The sequence below is a fragment of the Acinonyx jubatus genome, chromosome D2 (assembly GCF_027475565.1).
Source record: "Acinonyx jubatus isolate Ajub_Pintada_27869175 chromosome D2, VMU_Ajub_asm_v1.0, whole genome shotgun sequence".
In the NCBI taxonomy this organism is placed as follows: Eukaryota; Metazoa; Chordata; class Mammalia; order Carnivora; family Felidae; genus Acinonyx; species Acinonyx jubatus.
The window spans coordinates 18,767,455-18,789,020 of NC_069393.1; the positions used below are offsets into that span (position 1 = coordinate 18,767,455).

At 38.5% G+C, this 21,566-nt stretch overlaps 1 long non-coding RNA gene across 2 annotated transcripts in view; it reads right to left on the reverse strand.

Annotated features, from left to right (window-relative positions):
* The window catches only part of LOC113596500 (uncharacterized), a 114,694-nt gene extending 93,499 nt beyond the window's left edge, over positions 1-21,195 (reverse strand). The window contains exons 1-2 of one of the 2 annotated variants that reach the window (XR_008292180.1): positions 20,567-21,195; positions 12,322-12,472 (exon numbers count right to left, since the gene is read on the reverse strand). This is a non-coding gene — a long non-coding RNA (uncharacterized LOC113596500). Of the gene's footprint in view, positions 1-12,321; positions 12,473-14,867; positions 14,995-20,566 lie in introns of those variants that run through there. The other variant, XR_008292181.1, reaches the window with a different exon arrangement.
* Between the last annotated feature and the right edge of the window lie 371 nt (positions 21,196-21,566).

The window sequence follows — 21,566 nt, forward strand, 5'->3', positions numbered from 1 at the left end:
GACCTGTGGAGGGGGTGGGAGGGTCCTGGGTCATGTAATCACCTGCTTTTCCAATCTCTAGTGTTAGACAAGGACCCTTCCTGATTGATAGCACAAATGCAAATTATTTTCACATACTAATGGCCTTCCCCCAAAGCTTCTTAATAATAGATATAGAGGTTTGCTGGATTTTATTAAATGTTTCAATAAATATGAAAATAATTTATGTTCCATGTTGGGTAATAAGATAACACATTTAAATGTGTGTTAAAGTATTACTACAAAACCTTTAAAACAATCTAATATAAATAAGGGAATATAATATTGTATTAAAATATATCATGGAATGTATATTTAAAATGTGTATATATATACAATGATGATGTCTATAATACCTAATGTGCCAACATAATGAAGTCCTTTTCAAGGACGTACAGATTTTATATTGAAAATTCATTACTGATATATTCCTATGATTATATCAATTTTGATACATATCAACTTGACATAAGATAATTCTAATGTTTTTAAGTTTATTTATTTATTTTGAGGTAGAGAATCTTAAGCAGCCTCTGCACGGCTACTGCAGAGCCCCATGCAGGGTTTGAACTCATGAACTGTGATCATGACCTGAGCCGAAATCAGAGTTGGATGCTTAACTGACTGAGCCCCCCAGGTTCCCCAGTTTTAAATAAATATTAGAAATAAGACATGGAGCAAAATCAAATATTCTTTACCCATTACTGAATAAAACAGTTTATTAACAGCATAGACCACAGGAACCAGCTCTTGTGAGAGCAGGTGGTAGGTCCTAACAGGACGCCTGCAGTCCAGCAGCCAGGAAGCCTGAGTGGCTGTCATGAAGGTCAGTCCTGCCAGCACTCCTGGAGAAGTGGACCAGACAGGACCAGGTTGCACCTGGTTTCATGGGTGGATTCAAGCCCTATGTCAGGTTCTGTGCTGACAGTACAGAGCCTACTTGTGATTCTCTCTCTTCCTCTCTCTATGCCCTTCCCTTGCTCATGCTCTCTCTTTCTCTCAAAATAAATAAGTAAACTTAAAAAAAACTTAAAAAGAACTCCTTATATTAAAAGCCACAGATGTAATGTCATCATACGGATGCAGTTCTGAACCAAACATTTTCCTGTTTTGTGGGAAACAGTGGGCTTAAAGAACATGATATTTAAAAGATTTCTTAAGAAATGAAAAGAATCTTCATTTCAAAAATAGCAAAAGGGTATGAATGGTGCTGTTTCCATCACTATTATGAAGGTTATGTGCTATTGTTCTCAAGAAAATTAATGTTCTCCAACATGTTCTACTATGCAAGCGAGAAGAGATTCTGCCTCCAGCTGATTAGTGGTCACTTGATGTGAGAAACTGAGTCACACCTGTTTAAGCAGAGCAAGAAAACAGCCACCACCTTACATGCACAGTATGCTTATATAATATTATTTATAATATTTATGTAAAACAAAGTTCTTTATTCACTTTTATATGTAATCAGATAACCAAAAAGAAAGAAAAAAATCTTATGATTTAAAAAGATGAACTGCATAATATCTCACCTTAACTATAATAATCACCTTAATCTATTATATCAGAGATGTATTTTAATTGTTTTAAGTATCAAATGCAAGAATTCCATTCAAGCATTAACAAAGTATTCCTTCTATGATAACTTTAGTCCCTCAACCCCACCTCACCTTACTAAGTCTCTCAATTTTATCTCCTGTTTGAGATCCAAAGAAAAGCATTCCCATGAACACATCCCCAGTAACTGAAGAACTCAACTCCTATTCTCCTCCCAAGGAAGTTCCTTATTCACATTAAAGCAGTGATTCTGCTTATACTTCAAGTATAATGAGCTCCAATAACAAAGAGCAAACAAATAAACAAGCAAAACCTCACATCCTTTGCTCTAGTGACTAAAACATCTTATGCAGGGTATATAGGTTATGTTATGTTATAGTACATATAGTACATATGTTATGTACTAACTGATTACTAAGTACACGTCTCTACTAAACCCTTTGAACAACAACCTTTCAGTTGTACAATCTGTCCTTTGGGAACTACAATTAACTGTCAGGCTTATCATGATGGTGTTCACCTATTTTTCCTCTGTGAGCATCAACCAGATGACCATACCCTCTCCTGTGCCAGTGTCCCGAATGGTCAGAGTCCCTGCAGGCATTCTTACTCTTGCCAACCAGGTGGTCCTCTCACTGATCTTAGTCTGATCACCCAATATCAGCCTTCTTCTCTAACTTAACCCAACTCTTAACCCAACTCTTAGCTCCAATCCAACTACTCTCCAAATCACTCCACCCACCTCATTTGATCCTTTCGTTACTCTGGAGCACCTAGCTTGTGCTCAGCTGGGTTCTACTGCCTGTAGTCATCCTGTGCATTGGTCTTTCTCTGGTAATGCTGATACTTTTTTGCCTATTAACGTAGAGATGGATAAAGTCACTATTTCCAGATGACCTATCGAAAACACCCTATACTATTAAAGGAGACACACTGTTTAAAGACAGTAAAGTATGTTAAAGTCAGGTCACTATCCTAAATGATAAATCTCAGACATTTTATTTTCCTTGGTTAGCAGTGGCATATATTATATGTGGCATGTCAGCAAGGACCCGGGAATACGACCTCAAAGCATGAGCAGCTGAGGTACCCGCCATCTGCTCCTGGCTCTCTACCTTCTAGGCACCTGGCAAGACTTCACTTCCCTGTCTCTATGAGGTTGGGTGTGACTGTATATTTCCACCAAAATGGGAGTAGAAGTGTCCATTCCAGGTAGGATCTCTAAGAGCCGGTGTGAGACCCACCACCCTCTCTCCCTGCCACTGGGGCAATCCTGAAAACAAGCATCAAATGTAATTGAGAGATGAGCCAAGCCCTTTGCTGGGCCATGTCACCACATGACAAGAAATGAACTTGAGTCCAGTCACTAGGATTTGGGAACCCTTTCTTCCTCCAGCAATTTGACCAAAACATTGCCAACTCTGTGGAATATAGGAATGAAGGGAAACCTAAAGGATTAGAGTTAGACAGGATCATATATCTGACAGAATCTGTAATTAGCCAGAACTAAGGGAGTCCTTATACATGAAACAGTGAGCCAAAATCCAGGTGCCATCTTCTCAACTTTAAATAGAAATTGACATTCTTTCCTTATTTCAACTGAAAAATATGGTAGTATTTAGACTCCAGACCTTCATCATTTCTTCTAAATTAATGGTACAAGAAATCAAGGCCAGTATTTTTACTTAATACCATTTGTAAAGACTGCAAATCTATAGGATATAATTAACCTTAGGGACATCCCTCAATTTAGGAATTCTAAACACACATATATTAAATTGGGTGTAAATTAGTTAATCTGTAGATTTTATATCTATAGATTAAAGATTATAATTTAGTACATTTTATGAAATTATTAGAAGTCTATCATAAATCTGTTTCTAAAACTATCAGAACTATTTCTAAAACTATTAGAAAGCTGTTTCTGTTTCTACTAAAAATAACAACATTCTAGGCGCACCTGGATGGCTTGGTCAATTAAGCCTCCAACTCCTGATTTGGGCTCAGGTTATGATCTCACGGTTTGTGGGATCGAGCCCCGTGTCAGGCTCTGTGTTGCCATCACAGAGCCTGCTTGGGATTCTCTTGCCCACTGTCTGTACCTCTCCCTAGCTGGTGCTCTCTCTGTTTCTCTCTCAAAATAAATAAAACGAAAAAAAACATTCTAAATATTCTTAGCTATTAATAAATGCTGAAACATTTTATTTATTCATTTATTTTTAGTAAATAATTAACAACTTCATGATCAAACCTCCCAGTGATCAAATTCTTTGGAGCAACAAATGTTATCTTTGACTAAATACTAATCCCTGACAATATCTATCAAACAATATTTAGTCAAAATGTGTAACCATAGTTTGTTAATGATGTTAAAAAAGAAAAATATTGAAACTATCATCTTTTGTCTGTGAGGGACATAGTCAAGCAAATGAAAAGAGAGATACTTGCAGCCACATAAGCATATGCAAATTTGTTGCAGTGCTCCTAATTAGAACATATTTTTCCTATTTTATGCTTTCCCACTTTGAAAGAGTTTGTATACAGTACTTCTAAATTAAATAGTTCTTTAGTGTCTTGCTCTTCTTAATTTTCTATTTTGTTTTTCTCTGTTCAACCTAATCATCACAAAATTTCATCTGAGTTTTATAGTCTGATGTTTTCTCTGACAGTGTTTATATAGTTTCTCAGGATTTACATACAAAATTCAGCTATGTTCATAATTGCTATAATTTAATACTTTCTAAAAAATTTTTAAGTTTATTTTTTGAGACAGAGAGTGAGAGACAGGATGAGTTGGACAGAGGCAGAGACAGAGGGAGACACAATCTGAAGCAGGCTCCAGGCTCTAAGCTGTCAGCACAGAGGTGATGCAGGGCTCGAACTCACGAACTGTGAGATCATGACCTGAACTGATGTCAGACACTTAACTGATTGAGCTACCCAGGTGCCCCACAATTTAACACTTTATTAAGCAGGACCTTATGGGGTCTGATGTTACTACCACGCAAACCTCCTCATCGGGGAGCATATTTCTGGGAACTGCTAGCCCCAGGATGGACGAGGACAGGCCTTGTGCAACAGGCCCGGAGGGTCTGCAGATGGAAGCAAGTAAGGAGGAGCAAACTGCAAGTGCCGACACCCAGCTAACCAGCATCCAGGCTCCCTGGATCAGTCCCGGGCCAGGGCACCTAGAGACACCAACCATAGTTGGGACTTCTGGGGGACACTCCCAAATCCAAGCCTTGGGGACTTCGGGGGTTACCCCAGGCCTGCCTGGCTGTGTGGGGTGGGAGACACCCAGAATCACCATTGTTCGACAGTCCCCAAGCCTCACAAAGACAGCAGGGCCAAGTGGGGCCTGCCAGTGACCACCTCAAAAGTCCCCGTCGGTGGTGCATGGCAGAGAACTGGGAGGTTGGCCTGGCTCCCCAGACTGTCCAGGTCCAGCCATGCAGGGATACAGCAGCCACAGGCAGGGACCCACCCACTGCCAAGGTCCATCCTGCCCCAAAACTGAGCTGCTAATGCCCTGAAACCAGATCTCAGGGGCAATTTACCCTGGACTCCAGGTAGTACCAAGGAAACTGTCTACTGCAAAGGGAGTGTATGTCTTCCCAGGGCAGAGCCATAAGAGGTAATGGGTCTAGCTCAAAAAGGACCTTCCCTGTTTCACAAAAAAAAAAAAAAAAAAAAAAAAGCAGAAAAGAAGGAAAGAAAGAAAGAAAGAAAGAAAAAAAGAAAGACAATATTCTACAAGCTGTCTTTATCTTTGTGTATTAAGTTAACCCAGACATCCCTAGAGGGCCATGGCTACTAAAACAGGAATGGAAATGGATATGGCATGGGTAATAATTGTCAAAACGACAAATATAATTTACTACATTTTTTTATGGGGTGTGAGGGGTAATGACCCTAAAGATAGGCATGATTATTATCTTCATTTAATAACATCAAAACAATTTTACTGAGGCAGAGCAGTTGGCCCAATATCATACAGGGAGTAAGAAGAAGAGTAAGAAAAAGAGTTTACCCAAGCCTATCTGATGTTCAATCTGATTCATTTGGACTCACCATGTCCCTGACTGCTTTTTAGGACACAGCCATGAACAAGATAGACGTGAACCCAGATTCCATGGAGGGCATATTTTGAAAAGATAGAGTAGGAGTCAGGCCCAAAAAAACAAAACAACAAAACAAAACAAAAAACAAAAAAACCCAAAACTATATAACATTTATATAGAGGGATGATAGAGATTATTTATGTATAAATCATGAAAACATATGTTTAAAACACTTTTGTTTTTAAATAAATATAAGAGATGAACAAAGATTTGGTAGAAAATGACTTGGAAGGTGCCCCTGGGGAATTTGCATTTTAAAATGAAACAGGAATGCCAAAGAAATAGTCTTCCGTGAAAGAACATCTTAGGGCACAATTGCTAAGGTAGAAGTGAAGCCAGTGCCTAAGCAACCAAAACATGGACAGTATGACTGGAGCACAGTGGAACAGGAAGAAGAAGAGAGGCGTCTGGGCAAGAAGTCTGGATTTAATTCTAAATGCAATGAGAAGAAGCCTCTGGTGGTTTTAAGCAGGAAAGTGACATTCCAGGTATAGGTGGCAGATGATAGGGAAGCATACAGGGAGAGAGTCTAGTTAGGAACTGAATAGGCTCCTCCAAGAGGGAAATGATGGTAGCTTGAACTAAGGTGCTAAGGGTAAAAGCGGAATTAGAAGGGTAAATTCTGAACATGGAAATAGAGACACAGAGATTATGGGCCTGGCTCCCTATTGAGTGAACATCCTAAAAATCACTGCGGAGACCAGTAGCACTGTTATTTTTCACAAAATAATTCCACTTTAGTGGACTCAGCAAAGAGCTAATGTCCTGTTGAATCTTGGTTGAGGTAGTTTAGAGTTCTTGGGAGAATTGCTCCTACATGTCAGCACCATTATACTCTTTGTTGAGTTCATCAATGATGCCATTCTATAATGGTAGAGATAAAATTAAAGTGAAATAAAACATTAGAATACCATAATCATCTTAATAAACACATATTTTTTAAATTCCTCCCTGCATTTTATTGCATGATTATAAATATGAGTGAGACTCAGAAACCAAACTAACCTTCTTTAAAATTGCCTAAGTGCATTTTGTAATATATGAGAGTTCTGTTAATCTCATTAAATGATATAAGTAAGGAACTAATAAATAATAGTGGCTCCTTATTCTTAAATGCTTACAGAGGTCCCATTTTCCTTTACAGGCTCTTAATGAAATTTAAGCAAAGTGGTTGCCAACAAAGTGGGAAATTGTATGATTTTGAATTCAAATCAGGGTATTAAATAGTTTTATAAATCTCAGGAAAAATACATTAATAAATAAAGTTCCTATTAACCTACTTAATGGGAATATTACTAAACTTCTTTTATGTAAATATGATTAGTGAGATCTTATAAATTACAATTTAAATTGAAGATATCTGCATTCTTTCACTATCAAGACAATGAAGTGAGGTCAACAATTACTCTGAAGACATCCAAACTCCATGTAGAGATTCCATCTTTTTACATTTAAAAGTATATACACTGAAATGCCCTTAAAATTTTTCTACTCATTCTGCTTCCCTTGTTTTTTATCTTACAGATCTTCTGTGGTTCTATTCCTTATTTGCTTGACCTTGTTATCCGGGTGGGAAATTTATAAACATGTATTACTAATGTACAGTTTGTTTTTTATTTGTGTCTCTATTCCTCTATTTCTTCTGAAATTTGTATACTTCTGGATTTGAGAAATTTTGAGCTGATAAAGACTTAAATGTTTATTCGTCTGTCATGACATTTTAATACCTCTTGTAGGGTAGGAAAATAATTTCACCTCTACTATTTTAGGTCCTTGGCTGAGATCTCCTCTGTCATAAAAAAACAACAGGAGAAATATAGAAGTTTGATAACACGTATACCTCTTGTATACATGGGTGAGACCCAGGAAAGTGGAGTCATTCCCTAAAATGGCCCAAGCCATCACCTTAAATACCATCATCTAAAGACAAAAGAGATTTGGGGGAGTGGGGATCCAGTTATGGGAGGTGACCAGGAAAAATGCAGTAAACAAGCATAAGATTGTTATACACGCAGATTTAACTCATTGTTTTCTCCCTTGATACAGAGTTCCCCAAAATTTAGTCATCCTCTTCTTCCTGGTACAGAAAAAAAAAAAAAAAAAGAAACGAAGAAACACCCTTACAAATGGATATTTCCCTCCTAAAAGTAAATATTCCTTCACTCAGTTTTTAGCTCTTCTCCAGTGCCTGCTATTTCTTGAAAAAAATAACCAGTTTAAGTAACCCTTATGGTATAAAAGGTACATTTTGGGATGGCAAATTCTGTTCCTATTCACTATCAAAGTCTGAACCTACAGAAAGTAGAGCTTTAAGGAAAGAATGTCTAGCACTCTGTGATGAGTAGGAGAAGACACAAGAAGTCTGGGTTCAAAATATTTCACTGTGTATCACACACAAAAAAATACATCAATATAAGTGAGAAAAGGAGAGAGAGCCTTGACCAAAGTCAAATGAAGTCTATTAGTCTACATAGGGACGTAGTTTGTCTTGTGCTTTCTTTATCCATTCCCATTTTATCTATTACCCATCAGACCACCATCACCTTTCATGTTGATTATGTAACTGTAGAGGAGCAAAATTTGTCAATTCAGAATGTATCTCTTTGGTATGTGGATTATTTTAGGCTGATTATTTTTCAGAAACATGGGGCTCAGAATGAACTTTTTACCTCACCCTAACTGCCTAAAAGACTTTAGACAGAGGAACTGCCTGAGGAAGGAGGTATTATCATAATTAACTACAGTATATTATAGGTAGGTGTGGTAGAAAGAGGGAAAATTAGCAGTCCGTTTGTTAAAATTCCTCTCTATGTCCCACTGTTCCTGTATGGCCCAGAAAACATTTGTTTACTTTTTCATCTTCCTGTGAATTGTCTTTCTTTCTTTCAAAGTCCCAAAACCTACTCCCCTCTCTAGCTCTGGATGTCACATAAACATCTAATGCCTGCCTGGCCTCATGTTCTTATGGAGCACCCATACATATGTAATTAAATTTTATTAACTCCTGTTAATCTGTCTTATGTCAACTTAATTATTAGACCAGCCAAAAGAATCTTTGAGAGTAGTGGAAAATTTTCACTCTCCAACATAAGGAAAAACTGAAAGTTAGTGGTTGTCTAACCAGTGACTAACTCTTTCGTCTGGGTTATTCTCCACCTTTTTGAACCATTTTACAACCTTGTAGGCTATTTTACAATTCTGTAGTAATAGAAGTTAATTTATAGAAAACTGAGAGTAGTGCAAACAATTCTTTTCCATGGAAATTCAAATTATATCCAGTAGGATACAATTGTTACTCTCTAGATATTGAACAGATTTGGAGCTTTGCATCCATTTGTTAATTTATTTCAGCATTCCTAATCTGACTATAACGTGGTATTTTGAATTCTCTTTGCAACCTCTTGCAAAATTAAAAATTCCCTCATTAATTGACAGAGTAAATAAATTTTTGGCATGTGTTTATTTGTATATTTCTACAAGATTCATGATTGTATTCTATTCTAAATTCATCTTCTCTAGTACTCTACCCACTGTAGGAATTCCCTCTGCTTTTTCCTTGAGAGAAGATCCTTCAGTCTTTGCTTTGGCAAGTCCAGTGAAAATGAACTCAATACCACACACTGAACCATCCATTTTTCACCCAACTAAGTTTGTGTTGAAAATTGAATTAAATGTATTTATCCATATTTTTATCCATTAATATCAGTTTTTCTGCACAGAGGGAGCTCTTAAGAAAAAGATGAATTTCCTTTCAATGTGATAGCCATTCAAACACTCTAGGACTTTGCTATCTAATACAGCAGGTGCTAGCTACAAGATAGTTACTGAGCACTTAAACTGTAGCAGGTCAAAATGGAGATGTGGTATAAATGTAAAATATACACCAGATTTAGAAAACTTAGTACAAAGTACATAAAATGCCTCATTAACATTATTAATGGATTATATATATATATATATATATAATATACTATATATTATATATTTAATATATATCAATATAATATAATAAATATAACATATTAGATTAAATAAAATACTGTAAGGTAACTTTACTTGTTTCTTCTTACTTTTTTAAATGTGGCTACTAGAAAATTTAAAATCACATACTAGCTTACCTCTGTGGTTCACATACTATTTCTATTGAGCAGTATGGCTCCAGAACTTCAATCCTTCCCTTATAAGTCCCCCCCTTACTCAGAACGAGCATCCCCAGATCCAGCACTGTCAAAAGTCTAATTTCCCAACTTCTTCGATGCCTGGATGTCTCATCTGGGCATATTTCAGCTTGCTAAAATTTCAAATCAAGCATCTGCCCAAGATCAAATCACTAGGGCACCAAAGATTTCTTTATGGACACTTTTCTTTTTGGAGAAGTACATCCATTAACAGAGATTTATATCATACCATATTTTAGTAGAAGATTCTTCTCCTATAACTAGCTCTTAAACCAAATCTTTCCCCATCTAGTATCTAAATTATTTAAATCTTATTCAGTGTATGTATATTTATGTGTCTGTATGCATCTTCTTGGAACCTATAAGAAGTAAGTAAGCTCCCCTTACTGAAGAATCGTTAAGTAACCCTATTATCTTTTGCTGTCTATAAATGCAAAATGCATGTACCTCCTATTCTGTGACTCTATCCACATTACAGATCAGTAGTTCTCAGTCAGTGATCCTCGCTACACCATGTACTATGAAGTCTTCTTAGGTATGGCACCAAAAATGTTGCTCACAAAAAATTTGTTTTTGCAACGAACAGGCTGAAAAACAGCTCTATGTACCTGTCATATGCAGCACCGAGCTAACAAGGTAGAACTAGGTAAAGAATGCACACATTTAAACTGAGCTCTCAGAGGTGAAGGTAATGCCACGCAGGCCCCAGAGATACAGAACGTACAATATTGTTGCCTCACGTGTAGGTTTGAGAGTAGAAAAGCAGGTAGGGCATCCAGCAGCTCCATTTTAATAAGTCTACTCTAATAAGGAGCTGGGGAGAGTAGCCAAGTGAGAAGTCCAATAACTATGTCATTTAACTATTTCAAGCATACTACCAAGAGTTCTAGATTTGAAAGTGTGCTATAAGTAAAGAAAACACTGAGGGGCCACTGGGTGCCTCCGTCAGTTAAGCGTCCGACTCTTGATTCACGTCAGCTCATGCTCTCAGTGTTGGTGGGTTGGAGCCCTGGATCAAGCTCTTTGCTGACAGCTCAGAGCCTGGAGCCTGCTTCAGATTCTGTGTCTCCCTCTCTCTCTCTGCCCCTCCCCCACTCATTCCCTCTCTCTCTCTCTCTCTCTCTCTCTCTCTCTGTCTCTGTCTCCCTCTCTCTGTCTCTCAAAAGTAAATAAATATTGGGGGAAAAACAAAACAAAACAAAACACTGAGCACCACTGTTATGGATTAAATTTCAAAGACCAGTCCCAGAGGACCGAGCCCCGATAACTTCTTTCACGGTTAACATTGAATTCAACTGCTCTACAGACTGAGTATAAATCCAGCCACTTCTGTCATAAGCAGATCTATATGTTATTATCTTATCCATAATTGTATAATCTGTAATCAAAATATATCTACAGTATTCCTCTCTTCTACCAGGTTAACACTGTTTCTGGAACCAGGTTTAGCATTCTATTTTTAATAAGCCAATGTTCACTTTTAATTGTTCTTTGTTGCTTTTACAAGTGTTCACCAGCTATTTAATGATCACTTTAAATTCTGGATCAACATCAAGCTTATGAGTTTTAGTTTCTGGGATCCAAATTTTTCTTTTTTGAATTTTAAAATATTTGTTCACTTCTAAGCTTTTGGTACATTTCCGGAAGTTTGATATAGACCAAACCATTTAAATTTTTCTTAAATGTTGAGAATGGTTTGCTTTATTTAATATATAGGCGCATTTTCTTTGTTTGATTATCTAGTGTCTGACAGGAGCATAGGGATTATATTTTGAATTGCAGACTTAAAAGGAGCATTAAGATACATTGCTTCTATTTTACAAATGACAAAACTAAAACTCACACAGCATCCATGTGACTTGCTCAGGATCACCTCTAACATAAGGGCACACAGGAAGTTGAGCTAAATGTGTATACTAACCACCAAAACTTGTATACTATTTTTTTCCTTGTTTTTGTTTGCTGGAATGGTTTATGCATTTCTCTGGAAATACTTCATAAGTATGCGTATCATTCCGATTTTCCCATAGCTTCCAAAAATCAAACACATATGATAAGGGATAATTTAAAATTTACTATCAGTTAATCACATGCAGACAGTGTTGTTATAATAGAGTTGCTAACAAATAAACCTCTATTTTCAGTAAAGAAAATTGCTTCCAAAAATTTTTCAGCGTCAAAGTTGTTAATAAAATATTTGTTGATTTTCTGTTTTATGTCGACCCCTTATCTTTCCCCCCAAAACATAACTTTTAATAGGACAGGGAACAAGTTATGAAATTTATTTTTTTAGCCAATATCATTTGCAACATATGGCTATGCACTCAATAAATACATCTTGAAATGAGTTTTGCTTACAATTTTCTCAGAGTTTTGGGCAGTTATGTAATTATTCACATCCTAGAAATTGTCATTCCTTGAAATTGGAAAGAAAAATGCATGAGACTTACATGGATCTGGAAACAGACCTTTGTCCCAGGTTTGCAGGTAGAAAGCATGTGATGGAGTGGACAAGCAGCCAGGCTGGGTTCAAATCCTACTTCTGACATTTATAATCCACGTAATTCTGCAAAATTGCTCAAGTGCAGCCAGCCTCTCCATCTGGAAAAAGGAAAAAAAATCCTACTTTGCATGGTTTTAGTGTGAATTATAGATAACTTGGACAACATACTTTGTTTGTTGATAAGCATTATTATTTTAATTATGCAGATTTAAAGATATTTTAACTCTATGCAAATGGTGTATTCTTAAAGGTGTTTATTGTAAAGCAATATTCTTCATTCAAATTCTCTTCATCATATCGGCTTTAGTTACAGTTTGTATATTTGATGGGATAGGGATTCTAAAACATCTCTTAAAACTTTATTTAAGCCTGCAAAATATTTAAAGCAAATATATAAAGGGGAGGACTATGATCATTTCTGGCTAAGGGAAAGATGTTCAAAGTACTAAAAGCTTATACAAAAGGTACATAGTAAATATATTTGGGGTGCATGGGTTTAAAGCGTAAAATGGAGCTCGAGGCAGACAGCTCAGAACCCAGTGGACTGAAATGAGAATCACAGCATGATCTGATAGACATGAACTGTAACAGAAGCAATGAAAAATAACTTAATTTTTAAAAATAAAATAAACCACTGTACTCAGATTGTCTTGCAGTATTTTGGGCTCTCAGTCTCTTCATTTTTCACAGGATATATTTGGTTAAGACAATGTCTGTGGCCCCTCCAGCTATAATATTCCCTGACTCACTTATTGGGTGCTGGAGAGTATGAGAGGCGTTCATAAAAATGAGGTTTGTCATTACAATCTTCCCCAGGACAAAAGTTTTGTGCCAGCTCCAGTAAAGTATCCTAGCCCAAAGCAGTTGTTCTTAACCTTCAGGAGGTCACAGAACCCTTTACAAAGCTGAGGAGAGCTATGAAGTCTCTCATGGGAATAAAGTTCATAATTCTCTATAATATGTCAGGGAACTCATATGGCCCAGGTTAAGAACCTGTGCATTAAAGAGTTTCCTGCTTTGGGGAATGTCTTAGCTAATTTACTGTAGCAAAATATCATAAACTAGGTTTGCTTATAAATTACAGAATTTTATTTCACACAGTTCTAGAGGCTGGAAGCCCAAGATCAGGGTGCCAGCCCTGTCAGGCGCTGGTGAGAGCCCTCTTCTGGGTTGCAGACTTGTCACTGTACCCTCACATGGAAGAGAACAGAGGAGGAAGCAAGCTCTCCCGTGACTCTTGCAAGGGCACCTAGTCCCTTCATGATGTTCCAGGCTCATGACTTCATCTAACCCTAACTATTCCCAAACGCCCCACCTCCTGGGGTTTCAACCTGAGAATTCCGGGTGGGGTGAGGGAGCATTCGGTCCACAATAGGGGAGTTCCTGGGGGCTGTCCACAGATCCCTGAGAGAGCAGCTGTGAGAGTTTACATGGACATATCTAGATAAAACCACGGGTAGCTGCTCAAAGGCACATTTTGCCTCACAACTTCAAGGCTTGCTTGAGGTTTTTCACCTTATTTGTTTGGTTAAATTTCTACTTAGCTTTATCCGTTCTCAGATTGAAAATATTTTTATTAATTGAAAAGAAAAAGGTCATAATTACAAAAATCTCTCAAAATAAGTACTTGAGAAATATCTAACACATTGCTCTGCGATTTTCCCCTTTCTCTCGAACATATTATTTCTTTGTAACTCAGCTTCCCCATCTATGTGATGGGAATGATAACACATCCTCTATCACCCAGAATAGTTGTGAAGACCAAGTGAGAAGGTAAATGTAGTAACAATGATGGGATTAGCAGTAGTTGACAGTGATTGTGAATTTAGGATGTGTGGAGCACTGTGCTGAATATCTCATGTGGGGCACTGGTATCACATGATGGATATTTCAAGGAATCCTCCCAGTAACCCTACGGGGTACCATAATCTGTATTTCTATTTCCCACATGAGGAAGAATAAAGGCATAGAGATATTAAATAACTAGTGCAAAATGCAGGAGCTTATTAGGCACAGAGGAGGATACAAACCACAGCCATCTGATAGCAAAATTTAGGACCCTAAACGCTATTACCCTGAACTGTCTTACATAAGAACCATGCATTCAAATTGTGTGTAAATCATGTGAAAGAAATTTTACCTTTATGTGGTGTCTGTGATGCCACTAGAAGGACACAAGACAGTGTTTTATTTCATACAGAAGAAATAAGTGATCACCTACAAGGAATATGGCCCAGCAGACTTGGGTCTGAATCCAAGTTCCCCTACTAACCAGCTGTGGGGCCTTGGCCTTTATGCTAATTCTCTGAGCCTTTGCATCTTTGCCTCAGAAGCAGACCCTGAGCAAGTAGTTTATTTGGAAGAAAATTTCAGGAAACACTGGTAGGTAAGTGGAGAAGTGACAAGGGAGGTTACCCACACTTGGTAACTCAAATTGACACCAGTGGGGTGCTCCAAATTTTTGCGTAGAAGAGGCATTCAAAAGTAGCCCACCTGGAGGGGGAGCTGGAACAGTTTTACATCCTTTCCTAGCAGTCTTGGGGGAGGAGTGCTGCCCTGAAACATACCACTTCTTAGGCATTTCTGGATTGCAGTCACACAGATCTGGAGCCTCCAGCTGCTAGGAAACAGATAGGGTGCTACTGGTAACTGAGGTCCAGCCTGCCTGCAGTGGTGGGGCCCAAGCACATTTGTGTAGGGCACAACCAGCATTTCTTTCACTCAGTTTCTCACCCATGAAATATGGAAAAGACCTATTGTGGCTGTAAAATGAGCAACTAAATATGTTACTTGCCTGAACTCAGAAGGCCTCTAGCATCTAGTCCCTGTTCTTCACCCATAAAGCTAATTCCCCATAAAGCTAATTATTATTACTAATTTATTAGTCCCATAAAGCTAATTCTCTTCTGGCAGCTCCACCTTTCAGTTCCTATCAGTGTATAGAAAGTAGCTAATCCATCTGGGTCACATGCATAATGTGACAACTACAAATTTAACACATGATACGTTTGGGTTTCCAAGAAAGAATAGTACTATTTAAATTCAAATGCTCTATTATCCTTTATGTTGTAAAGAGAATCCAAGGAAATATATAGAATTATAAACATCCTTGCAAACAGGTAAATCCCGTCTTCTGCATACACTTCAAATCACGGTAAATATAGCTCAATAGGAAGATATCCAACATAGCTTAGAAACCATCTGGCATTCACATTGTGTTTAGAGGGGCAAGAGTCTCAGACAAGCTGAATGACCTTCCAAGATCCCACAGGTAATTTCCGGCACAGCACAGCCCCTGGTTCACTGTCCTTTTTGTACACCATTCAGCCTTCTGTGGCTTTCCCATGGTTACAGAAGTGAGCCAGTCATTTCCTGGAGTGATTATTTGCTTTAACACTAACATTTATTTCATGTCCGGAGAGCTTCACAAGGAGCTACCTTCCTAACTGGTTTCTCATTTCAATCAAAACTACAATTTAAGCTAACACTGATTTCCAGTGAGCTGATCTTTACAAAAGATTACAAAAATGTTCTCACTGTTGCCTGCTATCATAATTCACGTACTGAAAATAATACACATTTTCCAAATTAAAACACATACTAAAATGTGTATTAACCTGACAAACCAGGATGTATTATTACTCAAATGAACTATGACATGCATGGCTTTCTGTGTGTTTCTTAGATGTAACTTGAGCAAACAACAGGTATTAGATAACCTTCCAACAGCTTTTTAAGTTCGGCATTATATGCATATTTGCTTTAACAGCAATGAGTAAAAGCAAAACAATTCAATTACAGTTCCTTTGGGGTGTGCTTGGGAATGCCTCCATCCAAGGAAAACATCCCCAAAGAGCAGTGCACTGTGATATCTTTCTTCCAATGAGAGGATAGCTCAGAAATAATGTGACACTTGAGGTGGAGTTGCTGATAATTCAGCACATATCTTCCATGATGGGCGGTCAGACCTTGACAGGACAACAGAAGAGGGAGACTTTATCTGACCTGACTTAAAGTAGGAGCAAGTAGTTAAAAGAGCAACAGGCTTTGGGGTTTGTTGAAAGAAAGAAAGAAAGAAAGAAAGAAAGAAAGAAAGAAAGAAAGAAAGAAAGAAAGAAAGAAAGAAAGAAAGAAAGAAAGAAAGAGAAAAGAAAGAGAGAGAGAGAAAGAAAGAAAAGAAAGAAAGAAAGAGAAAGAAAAGAAAGAAAATCCTGTCATTTAATAGCTGTGTTACCTCAAGCAAGTCGCTTCTCTGTCTCTCAGTTGTCTTTGTGACAAAAGAGAAGTCTACGTGGTGAAGTGTGAGGGTCACATGAGATAATGTATACAGACTATGAATCTCAGTGACCAGCATGGAATAGGCATTTTTCATAAAAGTTGTTAAGAAAAATTATCCAGCCATCAGATTGTTCTCTGTATTTACAGATCTGATTCTGATTTTTGTTTTATTCATTTTGTTTTTCAACAGCATATCAGGAGAGATGGTAAGCTATAACTGTGTTGAGAATAATATAATGTATAAATTTGTCCAATCACTATGTTGTACACCTGAAACTAATGTAATATGTGCACCAGCTATACTAGAACATATATATGATGAATATATAAGTATATATAAAGTAATAAGATATATATGATGGATATATATCATGTGAAATGTATGTATGATGTATAAAACATATACGATGAATGTGTATAATGTATATATAATAAAAATATATATGATCAATATATATCATGTGTAGTGTATGTGTAATGTATAAAATATATATATATATATATAATGTATAAAGTGCCCCTGTATAACTCCAGGTGCAAATTAAGATGTTCAAAACTCATCCAATAAATTTTAGCCACTTTTTTTGCCAAAAAAAAGAAAGAAAATATAATTATCCAAGCTTGAGGGAGAAATAAAAATATATAATTATATGCTCTTTTACTGTCACATTAGGGACATTTTAAACAAATCAGCTTCAGAGTCATCAGATGCTATGGAAGAATGTAAGTGTATTTGCATAACAATTAGCACACAGCATTTTACTACTCTGAAAATTGTTAATGCCTGTGTAGTGGGTTGAAAGTTGTCACCTCAAAATTCATGTCCACTTGGAACTTCAGAATATGACTCTATTTGGAAACTGGGTCCTTGAAGATGTAGCTAATTAAGGCTTTCAAGATAAAGTCATTCTGGATTCAGAGACAGCCCTAAGTCCAGTGACTATGTCCTTGTAGAGGAGAAGACACAGAAATAAAGAAGAAAGACAGCCATACAAAGGTGGGGGCAGGAAACTGGATGTCCACAAAGCAAGGCTTGCAAGCCTTGTTGGCCTTGGTTGGGAGGAGGAGTTTGGAGGGAGCACAGCTCTGCCAACCACTTGGTTTCAGATCTCCAGCTTCAGAGCCGATGAAAGAATAAATTTGTGCTGTTTTAAGCCACCAAGCCGTTGACAATTTGTCACAGCAGCCTAGGAAACGAATAGAGTATGCTTATTTTGTTTTCTGTTTAGTAGAGAAGAAAACTTCAACAATATGGTTTTATTCCCCTGTTTTTGTTCCTATTTATTTCTACCGACTAAAAAACAAACAAACAAACAAACAAGGATAAACAAGGCCACACTTTTGTTCTTTTTTGAAGCTGTTCTCTCATGCTGCTGGTATCTTCATTGATGCATTGAATGAAAGTTAACAAATGGTTACATTTTGTATATGAATTGTGATTTTAACATTTTAAGAATTAAAATGACAAAGGATGTATTGGTGATAATCGAGGATGGTGCTGGAGATGGTGAGGATAGAGACGAGGAGGAAGAAGATTCAAGTGAGAACTGTTTTCTCACCGTGCCAAGGCTTCACTGGGGACTTCACTAGGCCAGGCGAGTGGGAGAGCTCCTCACATGTCCAAGGTGGTGCGCACAGCAGAGACTGAGCCACGCGCTGACCTGGAGGGATTATGTCTCTGGTTCTAGGAAAGAGTAACTTAAGTGCCCACCAGCAGTTTTTGAAGGCGCCCTGTCTCAAAGAGGCTACTCCCCACAATGCTCAAGCTACATGCCAACTGATGCTCGTTTTTGGATCTGGAACAACCCAAAGAGATTTCAGGGAAGTCCAACCTGATTCTCTTGCAGCTTTTGTGTGGGATAATTCAATGAAGATAGTTTCACTTGCACAGATGCTATCTTATGTAAATACTGGTAATCGTAGGTACAAGTTGTATTATAGCTTAAGCCGATTTTTTTTTACATCTCTCTGAGAACATAGAATTTTGAAAACCATAATTTCATCATCCTCATCAATGACAAAATTATTTGATTCTCAAATTATAGTAAAGAATAAATTTGCCCCTGTGGAAGAAAAGTTCTTTTAATTTTGTGAGAAGCTGCATATTTCTTTTTCTCCTAAGAGGAGACAAAAACAAATGAATAGATACAGAAAAATAATAAACCTATTACTTTATTCTGTGTTCTTTTGGCTTCCAAAACTACACTTGCTGGGTCCTGATTGGTTTGGAAAGAGGAAAAGTAGCAGGATAATAACCCTGGAGGGAGAGGATTGTGTCCTTATGGCACAAATCTGTCACTCTCACTGCTGGTGAGTGGTGAGTATCCTATTCCAGTCCACTGTCCAGTGGTTTCCTTAGCCCTCCTGAAAGCAATCCATGCTGATTACCTAAGAAATGGGGATGTCCATCTTCCTCTGTTTCATTTATAAAATAAATGGATGGTTTTCAGTTGCTGATCACCCTGTGAAAAGCATTTTGTCCATTTCACAGCAATTAAGAGTGGTAATTGCTCAAGGCCATTTTTCCCCTTTTCATTTCCCACCAAGAGAGTTTTGGTCCACTGGGTCTCTGAGGCTCAGAGCAGAGAAGGCTGCATTCCAGAGAAACACTCTATTTTGACTGCAATTTTCTCACTTATGCTCCCCTCGCTGCAGGTAAATCACCCATCAGATCAATAGCTCCAAATGACAGTCTCTACAGAAATCCTCCTTGGAGATGCGAGGTTGGGTGTCAGCAGCAGGCACAGGAGGTGAGGCACTTAACTGAGCATCAGACACTGAAAATGAGGCCTTGGTTCTGTTTTCTGCTCTGACCCAGCTGTGGTAGGAACTCAGGACATTTACCCTTCCGGCATCTGTGTAATTTCATCTGACTATTTCAACATTTCTTCAACTCATGTCTTGGGAGAGAAGACTCAAGTCTTGCGAGAAACACATACATATTTAAATTTAATAATCTGAATGAAGTTTGAAATTTTATAGAAGATCCAAAAGATGGAATATCATGTAGCCATTAAAAATAACATTTAGGGATGCCTGGGTGATCCAGATGGTTAAGTATCTGACTTTGGCTCAGGTTATGATCTCAGTTTGTGAGTTCGAGCTCTGTGACGGGCTTTGTTCTGACAAGTCAGAGCCTGGAGCCTGCGTCAGATTCTGTGTCTCCCTCTCTCTCAAAAATAAATAAACATTAAAAATTTAAAAATGTATAACATTTATGAGCCTGGGTGGCTCAGTTGGCAGAGCGTCCAACTATTGATTTCAGCTCAGGTCATGATCCCATGGTCATGGGATTGAGCTCCAGGTTGGCTTCTTCACTGAGCATAAAGCCTGCTTAAGGTTTTCTCTCTGCCTCTCCCCTCCCACCTTGCATGCACTCACAATCTCTGTATGTATAAATAAATAAACAAACAAACAAACAAACAAACATTTATGAAGGATTCTTACTGAAAGAGAAATGCCCACAACCTAACATTAAGTGAAAAACTGTGGGAGGAGCCAAGATGGCAGAACAGCATGGAAGTTTTTTGTGTGCCTCACATCCATGAAATACAGCCAGACCAACATTAAACCATCTTACACACCTAGAAAACTGATTGGAGGATTAACACAACATCTGCACAACCTGAACCACAGAATTCAGCAGGTACGCAGTGCGGAGACGTGAACTTGGGAAGAGAGAAGCCAGTGGCAGGCAGGGAGCCACTTTTGTAGGCGAAGAGAGGACAGAGACTGGGTGGGGGGCAGAATATGGGAAAAGCACCCCTCCCCAAAAGCAGCTGGAGAGAAAGTGAAAATTAGAAACAGCCATAGGGACTAAACTAAAAAGGGAGAAAGGAGAAAGGAGAGGGTTTAAATTCCATCATGACTGTAAACAAGGGGGACGCAAAGGCTGCAACTCCGCAGCTCCCTACCTGGCGTTGCTCTGGTGAGAAGGGCGAATCCCCAGGAGCAGGGTGGGGTCTGGGAGGTTCTCAGGCCACAGGGAAAAAGCGGTTCCATTGCTGGAAGGACATTTGCTGGAGACTGTTGAAGCCCTCTGGTCCCGGCAGGCCCCAGAAAACGGCCACATTCGCTGGGGCTGGAACAAGCACCATCATTAAGGGTGAAGCCTGGTGCCAGATGCGTGTTGTGAGTTTCCATCATCCCTGACACACTGCTGCTACCCTGTTTCGCGAACTTTTTCTGGGGCGGGCTGGCACCCGGCCGCAGTCTCGGGCACTGGCAACAGCAGGGTCCTGCAATAGTTCCTGGGTGCGGCCAACACTCGGCCATTGCTCATTCAGCCATTGCTGGGTGAGACCCTTCCGCAGAGGGGCAGAACCGGTCAAAGCCCCGGTCCTTCAGAAGTAAGGGCCTGGGGAAAACAGCCGCGTCTGAGACAGAACTCAGGAGAGAGGTACTGCCTGGGGCCTGGTCACGGATTGAAAAAGCGGGGAGTGGCCGAGAGCTGAAGACAGAGGATGCTGCCGATTACTGATCCAGGAGAACAGACCGGGTAGCTGAGTGACACCATTTTCACCGCTATCGCGCATGCGCATATGCACCTATGAGCACCACAACAATCCACCTTGGTTGACTAGCAGCGCCATCTAGTGGAGAACAGAGCTGTTACACTGAGCCCCGCCCAACTGGGCAAACCTGGCTCTAAGAACACAAGTCTCACCGCCTACTTCGTTTACGGAATATAAAGCCCTACATAGTCTGACTTCTAGGGGAAAACGAGGTAATTTCAGTCTTATTTCAATCTGTTAGCTTGTCTGTTTATTCAGTTTTCTTTGTTTTTTGTCTCCTTTGTACTACTTTTCGTTTCCTTGAATACAGAAAGAGAAAAAATTCGTTTTTATTTTCTATTTTTATTAAAAATATTTTTCTTTAATTTTTATTATATTTTTTACTTTTGTGTAAATTTTT